Here is a 17,037-nt window from a genome sequence, read left to right on the forward strand (position 1 = left end):
TCCACAAATCATAGGTGCTCGGTAAGTGGAAATTTTCACCTTTTTCCATCATTCACAAAATGCCCTACTCAACTCATACGGCCATTTTGATATTTCTTGAAAATCACTGACCAAGTCTCCACAAATCATAGGTGCTCGGTAAGTGGAAATTTTCACCTTTTTCCATCATTCACAAAATGCCCTACTCAACTCATACGGCCATTTTGATATTTCTTGAAAATCACTGACCAAGTCTCCACAAATCATAGGTGCTTGGTAAGTGGAAATTTTCACCTTTTTCCATCATTCACAAAATGCCCTACTCAACTCATACGGCCATTTTGATATTTCTTGAAAATCACTGACCAAGTCTCCACAAATCATAGGTGCTTGGTAAGTGGAAATTCTCACCATTTTCCATCATTCACAAAATGCCCTACTCAACTCATACGGCCATTTTGATATTTCTTGAAAATCACTGACCAAGTCTCCACAAATCATAGGTGCTTGGTAAGTGGAAATTCTCACCATTTTCCATCATTCACAAAATGCCCTACTCAACTCATACAGCCATTTTGATATTTCTTGAAAAAGTTGAAAATCACTGACCAAGTCTCCACAAATCATAGGTGCTTGGTAAGTGGAAATTCTCACCATTTTCCATCATTCACAAAATGCCGTACTCAACTCATACGGCCATTTTGATATTTCTTGAAAATCACTGACCAAGTCTCCACAAATCATAGGTGCTTGGTAAATGGAAATTTTCACCTTTTTCCATCATTCACAAAATGCCCTACTCAACTCATACGGCCATTTTGATATTACTTGAAAATATCTGACCAAGTCTCCACAAATCATAGGTGCTTGGTAAGTGGAAATTTTCACCTTTTTCCATCATTCACAAAATGCCGTACTCAACTCATACGGCCATTTTGATATTTCTTGAAAATCACTGACCAAGTCTCCACAAATCATAGGTGCTTGGTAAGTGGAAATTTTCACCTTTTTCCATCATTCACAAAATGCCCTACTCAACTCATACGGCCATTTTGATATTTCTTGAAAATCACTGACCAAGTCTCCACAAATCATAGGTGCTCGGTAAGTGGAAATTTTCACCTTTTTCCATCATTCACAAAATGCCCTACTCAACTCATACGGCCATTTTGATATTTCTTGAAAATCACTGACCAAGTCTCCACAAATCATAGGTGCTCGGTAAGTGGAAATTTTCACCTTTTTCCATCATTCACCAAATGCCCTACTCAACTCATACGGCCATTTTGATATTTCTTGAAAATCACTGACCAAGTCTCCACAAATCATAGGTGCTTGGTAAGTGGAAATTTTCACCTTTTTCCATCATTCACAAAATGCCCTACTCAACTCATACGGCCATTTTGATATTTCTTGAAAATCACTGACCAAGTCTCCACAAATCATAGGTGCTTGGTAAGTGGAAATTCTCACCATTTTCCATCATTCACAAAATGCCCTACTCAACTCATACGGCCATTTTGATATTTCTTGAAAATCACTGACCAAGTCTCCACAAATCATAGGTGCTTGGTAAGTGGAAATTCTCACCATTTTCCATCATTCACAAAATGCCCTACTCAACTCATACAGCCATTTTGATATTTCTTGAAAATCACTGACCAAGTCTCCACAAATCATAGGTGCTTGGTAAATGGAAATTTTCACCTTTTTCCATCATTCACAAAATGCCCTACTCAACTCATACGGCCATTTTGATATTACTTGAAAATATCTGACCAAGTCTCCACAAATCATAGGTGCTTTGTAAGTGGAAATTTTCACCTTTTTCCATCATTCACAAAATGCCGTACTCAACTCATACGGCCATTTTGATATTTCTTGAAAATCACTGACCAAGTCTCCACAAATCATAGGTGCTTGGTAAGTGGAAATTTTCACCTTTTTCCATCATTCACAAAATGCCCTACTCAACTCATACGGCCATTTTGATATTTCTTGAAAATCACTGACCAAGTCTCCACAAATCATAGGTGCTCGGTAAGTGGAAATTTTCACCTTTTTCCATCATTCACAAAATGCCCTACTCAACTCATACGGCCATTTTGATATTTCTTGAAAATCACTGACCAAGTCTCCACAAATCATAGGTGCTCGGTAAGTGGAAATTTTCACCTTTTTCCATCATTCACCAAATGCCCTACTCAACTCATACGGCCATTTTGATATTTCTTGAAAATCACTGACCAAGTCTCCACAAATCATAGGTGCTTGGTAAGTGGAAATTTTCACCTTTTTCCATCATTCACAAAATGCCCTACTCAACTCATACGGTCATTTTGATATTTCTTGAAAATCACTGACCAAGTCTCCACAAATCATAGGTGCTTGGTAAGTGGAAATTCTCACCATTTTCCATCATTCACAAAATGCCGTACTCAACTCATACGGCCATTTTGATATTTCTTGAAAATCACTGACCAAGTCTCCACAAATCATAGGTGCTTGGTAAGTGGAAATTTTCACTTTTTTCCATCATTCACAAAATGCCGTACTCAACTCATACGGCCATTTTGATATTTCTTGAAAAAGTTGAAAATCACTGACCAAGTCTCCACAAATCATAGGTGCTTGGTAAGTGGAAATTCTCACCATTTTCCATCATTCACAAAATGCCGTACTCAACTCATACGGCCATTTTGATATTTCTTGAAAATCACTGACCAAGTCTCCACAAATCATAGGTGCTTGGTAAGTGGAAATTTTCACCTTTTTCCATCATTCACAAAATGCCGTACTCAACTTATACGGCCATTTTGATATTTCTTGAAAATCTCTGACCAAGTCTCCACAAATCATAGGTGCTTGGTAAGTGGAAATTTTCACCTTTTTCCATCATTCACAAAATGCCGTACTCAACTCATACGGCCATTTTGATATTTCTTGAAAAAGTTGAAAATCACTGATCAAGTCTCCACAAATCATAGGTGCTTGGTAGGTGGAAATTTTCACCTTTTTCCATCATTCACAAAATGCCGTACTCAACTCATACGGCCATTTTGATATTTCTTGAAAAAGTTGAAAATCACTGACCAAGTCTCCACAAATCATAGGTGCTTGGTAAGTGGGAATTTTTACCTTTTTCCATCATTCACAAAATGCCGTACTCAACTCATACGGCCATTTTGATATTTCTTGAAAATCACTGACCAAGTCTCCACAAATCATAGTTGCTTTGTAAGTGGAAATTTTCACCTTTTTCCATCATTCACAAAATGCCGTACTCAACTTATACGGCCATTTTGATATTTTATAAAAATCACTGACCAAGTCTCCACAAATCATAGGTGCTTGGTAAGTGGAAATTTTCACCTTTTTCCATCATTCACAAAATGCCGTACTCAACTCATACGGCCAATTTGATATTTCTTGAAAAAGTTGAAAATCACTGACCAAGTCTCCACAAATCATGGGTGCTTGGTAAGTGGAAATTTTCACCTTTTTCCATCATTCACAAAATGCCCTACTCAACTCATACGGCCATTTTGATATTTCTTGAAAATCACTGACCAAGTCTCCACAAATCATAGGTGCTTGGTAAGTGGAAATTCTCACCATTTTCCATCATTCACAAAATGCCCTACTCAACTCATACAGCCATTTTGATATTTCTTGAAAATCACTGACCAAGTCTCCACAAATCATAGGTGCTTGGTAAGTGGAAATTTTCACCTTTTTCCATCATTCACAAAATGCCCTACTCAACTCATACGGCCATTTTGATATTTCTTGAAAATCACTGACCAAGTCTCCACAAATCATAGGTGCTTGGTAAGTGGAAATTTTCACCTTTTTCCATCATTCACAAAATGCCCTACTCAACTCATACGGCCATTTTGATATTTCTTGAAAATCACTGACCAAGTCTCCACAAATCATAGGTGCTTGGTAAGTGGAAATTCTCACCATTTTCCATCATTCACAAAATGCCCTACTCAACTCATACAGCCATTTTGATATTTCTTGAAAATCACTGACCAAGTCTCCACAAATCATAGGTGCTTGGTAAGTGGAAATTTTCACCTTTTTCCATCATTCACAAAATGCCCTACTCAACTCATACGGCCATTTTGATATTACTTGAAAATATCTGACCAAGTCTCCACAAATCATAGGTGCTTTGTAAGTGGAAATTTTCACCTTTTTCCATCATTCACAAAATGCCCTACTCAACTCATACGGCCATTTTGATATTTCTTGAAAATCACTGACCAAGTCTCCACAAATCATAGGTGCTTGGTAAGTGGAAATTTTCACCTTTTTCCATCATTCACAAAATGCCCTACTCAACTCATACGGCCATTTTGATATTTCTTGAAAATCACTGACCAAGTCTCCACAAATCATAGGTGCTTGGTAAGTGGAAATTTTCACCTTTTTCCATCATTCACAAAATGCCCTACTCAACTCATACGGCCATTTTGATTTTTCTTGAAAATCACTGACCAAGTCTCCACAAATCATAGGTGCTTGGTAAGTGGAAATTTTCACCTTTTTCCATCATTCACAAAATGCCGTACTCAACTCATACGGCCATTTTGATATTTCTTGAAAATCACTGACCAAGTCTCCACAAATCATAGTTGCTTTGTAAGTGGAAATTTTCACCTTTCTCCATCATTCACAAAATGCCGTACTCAACTCATACGGCCATTTTGATATTTCTTGAAAAAGTTGAAAATCACTGACCAAGTCTCCACAAATCATAGGTGCTTGGTAAGTGGGAATTTTTACCTTTTTCCATCATTCACAAAATGCCGTACTCAACTCATACGGCCATTTTGATATTTCTTGAAAATCACTGACCAAGTCTCCACAAATCATAGTTGCTTTGTAAGTGGAAATTTTCACCTTTTTCCATCATTCACAAAATGCCGTACTCAACTTATACGGCCATTTTGATATTTCTTGAAAATCACTGACCAAGTCTCCACAAATCATAGGTGCTTGGTAAGTGGAAATTTTCACCTTTTTCCATCATTCACAAAATGCCCTACTCAACTCATACGGCCATTTTGATATTTCTTGAAAATCACTGACCAAGTCTCCACAAATCATAGGTGCTTGGTAAGTGGAAATTTTCACCTTTTTCCATCATTCACAAAATGCCCTACTCAACTCATACAGCCATTTTGATTTTTCTTGAAAATCACTGACCAAGTCTCCACAAATCATAGGTGCTTGGTAAGTGGAAATTTTCACCTTTTTCCATCATTCACAAAATGCCGTACTCAACTCATACGGCCATTTTGATATTTCTTGAAAATCACTGACCAAGTCTCCACAAATCATAGTTGCTTTGTAAGTGGAAATTTTCACCTTTCTCCATCATTCACAAAATGCCGTACTCAACTCATACGGCCATTTTGATATTTCTTGAAAAAGTTGAAAATCACTGACCAAGTCTCCACAAATCATAGGTGCTTGGTAAGTGGGAATTTTTACCTTTTTCCATCATTCACAAAATGCCGTACTCAACTCATACGGCCATTTTGATATTTCTTGAAAATCACTGACCAAGTCTCCACAAATCATAGGTGCTTGGTAAGTGGAAATTTTCACCTTTTTCCATCATTCACAAAATGCCGTACTCAACTCATACGGCCATTTTGATATTTCTTGAAAATCACTGACCAAGTCTCCACAAATCATAGTTGCTTTGTAAGTGGAAATTTTCACCTTTCTCCATCATTCACAAAATGCCGTACTCAACTCATACGGCCATTTTGATATTTCTTGAAAATCACTGACCAAGTCTCCACAAATCATAGTTGCTTTGTAAGGGGAAATTTTCACCTTTCTCCATCATTCACAAAATGCCGTACTCAACTCATACGGCCATTTTGATATTTCTTGAAAATCACTGACCAAGTCTCCACAAATCATAGGTGCTTGGTAAGTGGAAATTTTCACCTTTTTCCATCATTCACAAAATGCCGTACTCAACTCATACGGCCATTTTGATTTTTCTTGAAAATCACTGACCAAGTCTCCACAAATCATAGGTGCTTGGTAAGTGGAAATTTTCACCTTTTTCCATCATTCACAAAATGCCGTACTCAACTCATACGGCCATTTTGATATTTCTTGAAAATCACTGACCAAGTCTCCACAAATCATAGTTGCTTTGTAAGTGGAAATTTTCACCTTTCTCCATCATTCACAAAATGCCGTACTCAACTCATACGGCCATTTTGATATTTCTTGAAAAAGTTGAAAATCACTGACCAAGTCTCCACAAATCATAGGTGCTTGGTAAGTGGGAATTTTTACCTTTTTCCATCATTCACAAAATGCCGTACTCAACTCATACGGCCATTTTGATATTTCTTGAAAATCACTGACCAAGTCTCCACAAATCATAGGTGCTTGGTAAGTGGAAATTTTCACCTTTTTCCATCATTCACAAAATGCCCTACTCAACTCATACGGCCATTTTGATTTTTCTTGAAAATCACTGACCAAGTCTCCACAAATCATAGGTGCTTGGTAAGTGGAAATTTTCACCTTTTTCCATCATTCACAAAATGCCGTACTCAACTCATACGGCCATTTTGATATTTCTTGAAAATCACTGACCAAGTCTCCACAAATCATAGTTGCTTTGTAAGGGGAAATTTTCACCTTTCTCCATCATTCACAAAATGCCGTACTCAACTCATACGGCCATTTTGATATTTCTTGAAAATCACTGACCAAGTCTCCACAAATCATAGGTGCTTGGTAAGTGGAAATTTTCACCTTTTTCCATCATTCACAAAATGCCCTACTCAACTCATACGGCCATTTTGATATTTCTTGAAAATCACTGACCAAGTCTCCACAAATCATAGGTGCTTGGTAAGTGGAAATTTTCACCTTTTTCCATCATTCACAAAATGCCCTACTCAACTCATACGGCCATTTTGATTTTTCTTGAAAATCACTGACCAAGTCTCCACAAATCATAGGTGCTTGGTAAGTGGAAATTTTCACCTTTTTCCATCATTCACAAAATGCCGTACTCAACTCATACGGCCATTTTGATATTTCTTGAAAATCACTGACCAAGTCTCCACAAATCATAGTTGCTTTGTAAGTGGAAATTTTCACCTTTCTCCATCATTTACAAAGTGCCGTACTCAACTCATACGGCCATTTTGATATTTCTTGAAAAAGTTGAAAATCACTGACCAAGTCTCCACAAATCATAGGTGCTTGGTAAGTGGGAATTTTTACCTTTTTCCATCATTCACAAAATGCCGTACTCAACTCATACGGCCATTTTGATATTTCTTGAAAATCACTGACCAAGTCTCCACAAATCATAGGTGCTTGGTAAGTGGAAATTTTCACCTTTTTCCATCATTCACAAAATGCCCTACTCAACTCATACGGCCATTTTGATTTTTCTTGAAAATCACTGACCAAGTCTCCACAAATCATAGGTGCTTGGTAAGTGGAAATTTTCACCTTTTTCCATCATTCACAAAATGCCGTACTCAACTCATATGGCCATTTTGATATTTCTTGAAAATCACTGACCAAGTCTCCACAAATCATAGTTGCTTTGTAAGTGGAAATTTTCACCTTTCTCCATCATTCACAAAATGCCGTACTCAACTCATACGGCCATTTTGATATTTCTTGAAAATCACTGACCAAGTCTCCACAAATCATAGGTGCTTGGTAAGTGGAAATTCTCACCATTTTCCATCATTCACAAAATGCCGTACTCAACTCATACGGCCATTTTGATATTTCTTGAAAATCACTGACCAAGTCTCCACAAATCATAGGTGCTTGGTAAGTGGAAATTTTCACCTTTTTCCATCATTCACAAAATGCCGTACTCAACTCATACGGCCATTTTGATATTTCTTGAAAAAGTTGAAAATCACTGACCAAGTCTCCACAAATCATAGGTGCTTGGTAAGTGGAAATTCTCACCATTTTCCATCATTCACAAAATGCCGTACTCAACTCATACGGCCATTTTGATATTTCTTGAAAATCACTGACCAAGTCTCCACAAATCATAGGTGCTTGGTAAGTGGAAATTTTCACCTTTTTCCATCATTCACAAAATGCCGTACTCAACTTATACGGCCATTTTGATATTTCTTGAAAATCACTGACCAAGTCTCCACAAATCATAGGTGCTCGGTAAGTGGAAATTTTCACCTTTTTCCATCATTCACAAAATGCCCTACTCAACTCATACGGCCATTTTGATATTTCTTGAAAATCACTGACCAAGTCTCCACAAATCATAGGTGCTCGGTAAGTGGAAATTTTCACCTTTTTCCATCATTCACCAAATGCCCTACTCAACTCATACGGCCATTTTGATATTTCTTGAAAATCACTGACCAAGTCTCCACAAATCATAGGTGCTTGGTAAGTGGAAATTTTCACCTTTTTCCATCATTCACAAAATGCCCTACTCAACTCATACGGCCATTTTGATATTTCTTGAAAATCACTGACCAAGTCTCCACAAATCATAGGTGCTTGGTAAGTGGAAATTCTCACCATTTTCCATCATTCACAAAATGCCCTACTCAACTCATACGGCCATTTTGATATTTCTTGAAAATCACTGACCAAGTCTCCACAAATCATAGGTGCTTGGTAAGTGGAAATTCTCACCATTTTCCATCATTCACAAAATGCCCTACTCAACTCATACAGCCATTTTGATATTTCTTGAAAATCACTGACCAAGTCTCCACAAATCATAGGTGCTTGGTAAATGGAAATTTTCACCTTTTTCCATCATTCACAAAATGCCCTACTCAACTCATACGGCCATTTTGATATTACTTGAAAATATCTGACCAAGTCTCCACAAATCATAGGTGCTTTGTAAGTGGAAATTTTCACCTTTTTCCATCATTCACAAAATGCCGTACTCAACTCATACGGCCATTTTGATATTTCTTGAAAATCACTGACCAAGTCTCCACAAATCATAGGTGCTTGGTAAGTGGAAATTTTCACCTTTTTCCATCATTCACAAAATGCCCTACTCAACTCATACGGCCATTTTGATATTTCTTGAAAATCACTGACCAAGTCTCCACAAATCATAGGTGCTCGGTAAGTGGAAATTTTCACCTTTTTCCATCATTCACAAAATGCCCTACTCAACTCATACGGCCATTTTGATATTTCTTGAAAATCACTGACCAAGTCTCCACAAATCATAGGTGCTCGGTAAGTGGAAATTTTCACCTTTTTCCATCATTCACCAAATGCCCTACTCAACTCATACGGCCATTTCGATATTTCTTGAAAATCACTGACCAAGTCTCCACAAATCATAGGTGCTTGGTAAGTGGAAATTTTCACCTTTTTCCATCATTCACAAAATGCCCTACTCAACTCATACGGTCATTTTGATATTTCTTGAAAATCACTGACCAAGTCTCCACAAATCATAGGTGCTTGGTAAGTGGAAATTCTCACCATTTTCCATCATTCACAAAATGCCGTACTCAACTCATACGGCCATTTTGATATTTCTTGAAAATCACTGACCAAGTCTCCACAAATCATAGGTGCTTGGTAAGTGGAAATTTTCACTTTTTTCCATCATTCACAAAATGCCGTACTCAACTCATACGGCCATTTTGATATTTCTTGAAAAAGTTGAAAATCACTGACCAAGTCTCCACAAATCATAGGTGCTTGGTAAGTGGAAATTCTCACCATTTTCCATCATTCACAAAATGCCGTACTCAACTCATACGGCCATTTTGATATTTCTTGAAAATCACTGACCAAGTCTCCACAAATCATAGGTGCTTGGTAAGTGGAAATTTTCACCTTTTTCCATCATTCACAAAATGCCGTACTCAACTTATACGGCCATTTTGATATTTCTTGAAAATCTCTGACCAAGTCTCCACAAATCATAGGTGCTTGGTAAGTGGAAATTTTCACCTTTTTCCATCATTCACAAAATGCCGTACTCAACTCATACGGCCATTTTGATATTTCTTGAAAAAGTTGAAAATCACTGACCAAGTCTCCACAAATCATAGGTGCTTGGTAGGTGGAAATTTTCACCTTTTTCCATCATTCACAAAATGCCGTACTCAACTCATACGGCCATTTTGATATTTCTTGAAAAAGTTGAAAATCACTGACCAAGTCTCCACAAATCATAGGTGCTTGGTAAGTGGGAATTTTTACCTTTTTCCATCATTCACAAAATGCCGTACTCAACTCATACGGCCATTTTGATATTTCTTGAAAATCACTGACCAAGTCTCCACAAATCATAGTTGCTTTGTAAGTGGAAATTTTCACCTTTTTCCATCATTCACAAAATGCCGTACTCAACTTATACGGCCATTTTGATATTTTATAAAAATCACTGACCAAGTCTCCACAAATCATAGGTGCTTGGTAAGTGGAAATTTTCACCTTTTTCCATCATTCACAAAATGCCGTACTCAACTCATACGGCCAATTTGATATTTCTTGAAAAAGTTGAAAATCACTGACCAAGTCTCCACAAATCATGGGTGCTTGGTAAGTGGAAATTTTCACCTTTTTCCATCATTCACAAAATGCCCTACTCAACTCATACGGCCATTTTGATATTTCTTGAAAATCACTGACCAAGTCTCCACAAATCATAGGTGCTTGGTAAGTGGAAATTCTCACCATTTTCCATCATTCACAAAATGCCCTACTCAACTCATACAGCCATTTTGATATTTCTTGAAAATCACTGACCAAGTCTCCACAAATCATAGGTGCTTGGTAAGTGGAAATTTTCACCTTTTTCCATCATTCACAAAATGCCCTACTCAACTCATACGGCCATTTTGATATTTCTTGAAAATCACTGACCAAGTCTCCACAAATCATAGGTGCTTGGTAAGTGGAAATTTTCACCTTTTTCCATCATTCACAAAATGCCCTACTCAACTCATACGGCCATTTTGATTTTTCTTGAAAATCACTGACCAAGTCTCCACAAATCATAGGTGCTTGGTAAGTGGAAATTTTCACCTTTTTCCATCATTCACAAAATGCCGTACTCAACTCATACGGCCATTTTGATATTTCTTGAAAATCACTGACCAAGTCTCCACAAATCATAGTTGCTTTGTAAGTGGAAATTTTCACCTTTCTCCATCATTCACAAAATGCCGTACTCAACTCATACGGCCATTTTGATATTTCTTGAAAATCACTGACCAAGTCTCCACAAATCATAGGTGCTTGGTAAGTGGAAATTTTCACCTTTTTCCATCATTCACAAAATGCCCTACTCAACTCATACGGCCATTTTGATATTTCTTGAAAATCACTGACCAAGTCTCCACAAATCATAGGTGCTTGGTAAGTGGAAATTTTCACCTTTTTCCATCATTCACAAAATGCCCTACTCAACTCATACGGCCATTTTGATTTTTCTTGAAAATCACTGACCAAGTCTCCACAAATCATAGGTGCTTGGTAAGTGGAAATTTTCACCTTTTTCCATCATTCACAAAATGCCGTACTCAACTCATACGGCCATTTTGATATTTCTTGAAAATCACTGACCAAGTCTCCACAAATCATAGTTGCTTTGTAAGTGGAAATTTTCACCTTTCTCCATCATTCACAAAATGCCGTACTCAACTCATACGGCCATTTTGATATTTCTTGAAAAAGTTGAAAATCACTGACCAAGTCTCCACAAATCATAGGTGCTTGGTAAGTGGGAATTTTTACCTTTTTCCATCATTCACAAAATGCCGTACTCAACTCATACGGCCATTTTGATATTTCTTGAAAATCACTGACCAAGTCTCCACAAATCATAGGTGCTTGGTAAGTGGAAATTTTCACCTTTTTCCATCATTCACAAAATGCCCTACTCAACTCATACGGCCATTTTGATTTTTCTTGAAAATCACTGACCAAGTCTCCACAAATCATAGGTGCTTGGTAAGTGGAAATTTTCACCTTTTTCCATCATTCACAAAATGCCGTACTCAACTCATACGGCCATTTTGATATTTCTTGAAAATCACTGACCAAGTCTCCACAAATCATAGTTGCTTTGTAAGTGGAAATTTTCACCTTTCTCCATCATTCACAAAATGCCGTACTCAACTCATACGGCCATTTTGATATTTCTTGAAAATCACTGACCAAGTCTCCACAAATCATAGGTGCTTGGTAAGTGGAAATTCTCACCATTTTCCATCATTCACAAAATGCCGTACTCAACTCATACAGCCATTTTGATATTTCTTGAAAATCACTGACCAAGTCTCCACAAATCATAGGTGCTTGGTAAGTGGAAATTTTCACCTTTTTCCATCATTCACAAAATGCCGTACTCAACTCATACGGCCATTTTGATATTTCTTGAAAAAGTTGAAAATCACTGACCAAGTCTCCACAAATCATAGGTGCTTGGTAAGTGGAAATTCTCACCATTTTCCATCATTCACAAAATGCCGTACTCAACTCATACGGCCATTTTGATATTTCTTGAAAATCACTGACCAAGTCTCCACAAATCATAGGTGCTTGGTAAGTGGAAATTTTCACCTTTTTCCATCATTCACAAAATGCCGTACTCAACTTATACGGCCATTTTGATATTTCTTGAAAATCTCTGACCAAGTCTCCACAAATCATAGGTGCTTGGTAAGTGGAAATTTTCACCTTTTTCCATCATTCACAAAATGCCGTACTCAACTCATACGGCCATTTTGATATTTCTTGAAAAAGTTGAAAATCACTGACCAAGTCTCCACAAATCATAGGTGCTTGGTAGGTGGAAATTTTCACCTTTTTCCATCATTCACAAAATGCCCTACTCAACTCATACGGCCATTTTGATATTTCTTGAAAAAGTTGAAAATCACTGACCAAGTCTCCACAAATCATAGGTGCTTGGTAAGTGGGAATTTTTACCTTTTTCCATCATTCACAAAATGCCGTACTCAACTCATACGGCCATTTTGATATTTCTTGAAAATCACTGACCAAGTCTCCACAAATCATAGTTGCTTTGTAAGTGGAAATTTTCACCTTTTTCCATCATTCACAAAATGCCGTACTCAACTTATACGGCCATTTTGATATTTCTTGAAAATCACTGACCAAGTCTCCACAAATCATAGGTGCTTGGTAAGTGGAAATTTTCACCTTTTTCCATCATTCACAAAATGCCCTACTCAACTCATACGGCCATTTTGATATTTCTTGAAAATCACTGACCAAGTCTCCACAAATCATAGGTGCTTGGTAAGTGGAAATTTTCACCTTTTTCCATCATTCACAAAATGCCCTACTCAACTCATACAGCCATTTTGATTTTTCTTGAAAATCACTGACCAAGTCTCCACAAATCATAGGTGCTTGGTAAGTGGAAATTTTCACCTTTTTCCATCATTCACAAAATGCCGTACTCAACTCATACGGCCATTTTGATATTTCTTGAAAATCACTGACCAAGTCTCCACAAATCATAGTTGCTTTGTAAGTGGAAATTTTCACCTTTCTCCATCATTCACAAAATGCCGTACTCAACTCATACGGCCATTTTGATATTTCTTGAAAAAGTTGAAAATCACTGACCAAGTCTCCACAAATCATAGGTGCTTGGTAAGTGGGAATTTTTACCTTTTTCCATCATTCACAAAATGCCGTACTCAACTCATACGGCCATTTTGATATTTCTTGAAAATCACTGACCAAGTCTCCACAAATCATAGGTGCTTGGTAAGTGGAAATTTTCACCTTTTTCCATCATTCACAAAATGCCCTACTCAACTCATACGGCCATTTTGATTTTTCTTGAAAATCACTGACCAAGTCTCCACAAATCATAGGTGCTTGGTAAGTGGAAATTTTCACCTTTTTCCATCATTCACAAAATGCCGTACTCAACTCATACGGCCATTTTGATATTTCTTGAAAATCACTGACCAAGTCTCCACAAATCATAGTTGCTTTGTAAGGGGAAATTTTCACCTTTCTCCATCATTCACAAAATGCCGTACTCAACTCATACGGCCATTTTGATATTTCTTGAAAATCACTGACCAAGTCTCCACAAATCATAGGTGCTTGGTAAGTGGAAATTTTCACCTTTTTCCATCATTCACAAAATGCCGTACTCAACTCATACGGCCATTTTGATTTTTCTTGAAAATCACTGACCAAGTCTCCACAAATCATAGGTGCTTGGTAAGTGGAAATTTTCACCTTTTTCCATCATTCACAAAATGCCGTACTCAACTCATACGGCCATTTTGATATTTCTTGAAAATCACTGACCAAGTCTCCACAAATCATAGTTGCTTTGTAAGTGGAAATTTTCACCTTTCTCCATCATTCACAAAATGCCGTACTCAACTCATACGGCCATTTTGATATTTCTTGAAAAAGTTGAAAATCACTGACCAAGTCTCCACAAATCATAGGTGCTTGGTAAGTGGGAATTTTTACCTTTTTCCATCATTCACAAAATGCCGTACTCAACTCATACGGCCATTTTGATATTTCTTGAAAATCACTGACCAAGTCTCCACAAATCATAGGTGCTTGGTAAGTGGAAATTTTCACCTTTTTCCATCATTCACAAAATGCCCTACTCAACTCATACAGCCATTTTGATTTTTCTTGAAAATCACTGACCAAGTCTCCACAAATCATAGGTGCTTGGTAAGTGGAAATTTTCACCTTTTTCCATCATTCACAAAATGCCGTACTCAACTCATACGGCCATTTTGATATTTCTTGAAAATCACTGACCAAGTCTCCACAAATCATAGTTGCTTTGTAAGGGGAAATTTTCACCTTTCTCCATCATTCACAAAATGCCGTACTCAACTCATACGGCCATTTTGATATTTCTTGAAAATCACTGACCAAGTCTCCACAAATCATAGGTGCTTGGTAAGTGGAAATTTTCACCTTTTTCCATCATTCACAAAATGCCCTACTCAACTCATACGGCCATTTTGATATTTCTTGAAAATCACTGACCAAGTCTCCACAAATCATAGGTGCTTGGTAAGTGGAAATTTTCACCTTTTTCCATCATTCACAAAATGCCCTACTCAACTCATACGGCCATTTTGATTTTTCTTGAAAATCACTGACCAAGTCTCCACAAATCATAGGTGCTTGGTAAGTGGAAATTTTCACCTTTTTCCATCATTCACAAAATGCCGTACTCAACTCATACGGCCATTTTGATATTTCTTGAAAATCACTGACCAAGTCTCCACAAATCATAGTTGCTTTGTAAGTGGAAATTTTCACCTTTCTCCATCATTTACAAAATGCCGTACTCAACTCATACGGCCATTTTGATATTTCTTGAAAAAGTTGAAAATCACTGACCAAGTCTCCACAAATCATAGGTGCTTGGTAAGTGGGAATTTTTACCTTTTTCCATCATTCACAAAATGCCGTACTCAACTCATACGGCCATTTTGATATTTCTTGAAAATCACTGACCAAGTCTCCACAAATCATAGGTGCTTGGTAAGTGGAAATTTTCACCTTTTTCCATCATTCACAAAATGCCCTACTCAACTCATACGGCCATTTTGATTTTTCTTGAAAATCACTGACCAAGTCTCCACAAATCATAGGTGCTTGGTAAGTGGAAATTTTCACCTTTTTCCATCATTCACAAAATGCCGTACTCAACTCATACGGCCATTTTGATATTTCTTGAAAATCACTGACCAAGTCTCCACAAATCATAGTTGCTTTGTAAGTGGAAATTTTCACCTTTCTCCATCATTCACAAAATGCCGTACTCAACTCATACGGCCATTTTGATATTTCTTGAAAATCACTGACCAAGTCTCCACAAATCATAGGTGCTTGGTAAGTGGAAATTCTCACCATTTTCCATCATTCACAAAATGCCGTACTCAACTCATACGGCCATTTTGATATTTCTTGAAAATCACTGACCAAGTCTCCACAAATCATAGGTGCTTGGTAAGTGGAAATTTTCACCTTTTTCCATCATTCACAAAATGCCGTACTCAACTCATACGGCCATTTTGATATTTCTTGAAAAAGTTGAAAATCACTGACCAAGTCTCCACAAATCATAGGTGCTTGGTAAGTGGAAATTCTCACCATTTTCCATCATTCACAAAATGCCGTACTCAACTCATACGGCCATTTTGATATTTCTTGAAAATCACTGACCAAGTCTCCACAAATCATAGGTGCTTGGTAAGTGGAAATTTTCACCTTTTTCCATCATTCACAAAATGCCGTACTCAACTTATACGGCCATTTTGATATTTCTTGAAAATCTCTGACCAAGTCTCCACAAATCATAGGTGCTTGGTAAGTGGAAATTTTCACCTTTTTCCATCATTCACAAAATGCCGTACTCAACTCATACGGCCATTTTGATATTTCTTGAAAAAGTTGAAAATCACTGACCAAGTCTCCACAAATCATAGGTGCTTGGTAGGTGGAAATTTTCACCTTTTTCCATCATTCACAAAATGCCGTACTCAACTCATACGGCCATTTTGATATTTCTTGAAAAAGTTGAAAATCACTGACCAAGTCTCCACAAATCATAGGTGCTTGGTAAGTGGGAATTTTTACCTTTTTCCATCATTCACAAAATGCCGTACTCAACTCATACGGCCATTTTGATATTTCTTGAAAATCACTGACCAAGTCTCCACAAATCGTAGTTGCTTTGTAAGTGGAAATTTTCACCTTTTTCCATCATTCACAAAATGCCGTACTCAACTTATACGGCCATTTTGATATTTTATAAAAATCACTGACCAAGTCTCCACAAATCATAGGTGCTTGGTAAGTGGAAATTTTCACCTTTTTCCATCATTCACAAAATGCCGTACTCAACTCATACGGCCAATTTGATATTTCTTGAAAAAGTTGAAAATCACTGACCAAGTCTCCACAAATCATGGGTGCTTGGTAAGTGGAAATTTTCACCTTTTTCCATCATTCACAAAATGCCCTACTCAACTCATACGG

Source organism: Planococcus citri, chromosome 5 (genome assembly GCF_950023065.1).
Source record: "Planococcus citri chromosome 5, ihPlaCitr1.1, whole genome shotgun sequence".
NCBI lineage: Eukaryota > Metazoa > Arthropoda > Insecta > Hemiptera > Pseudococcidae > Planococcus > Planococcus citri.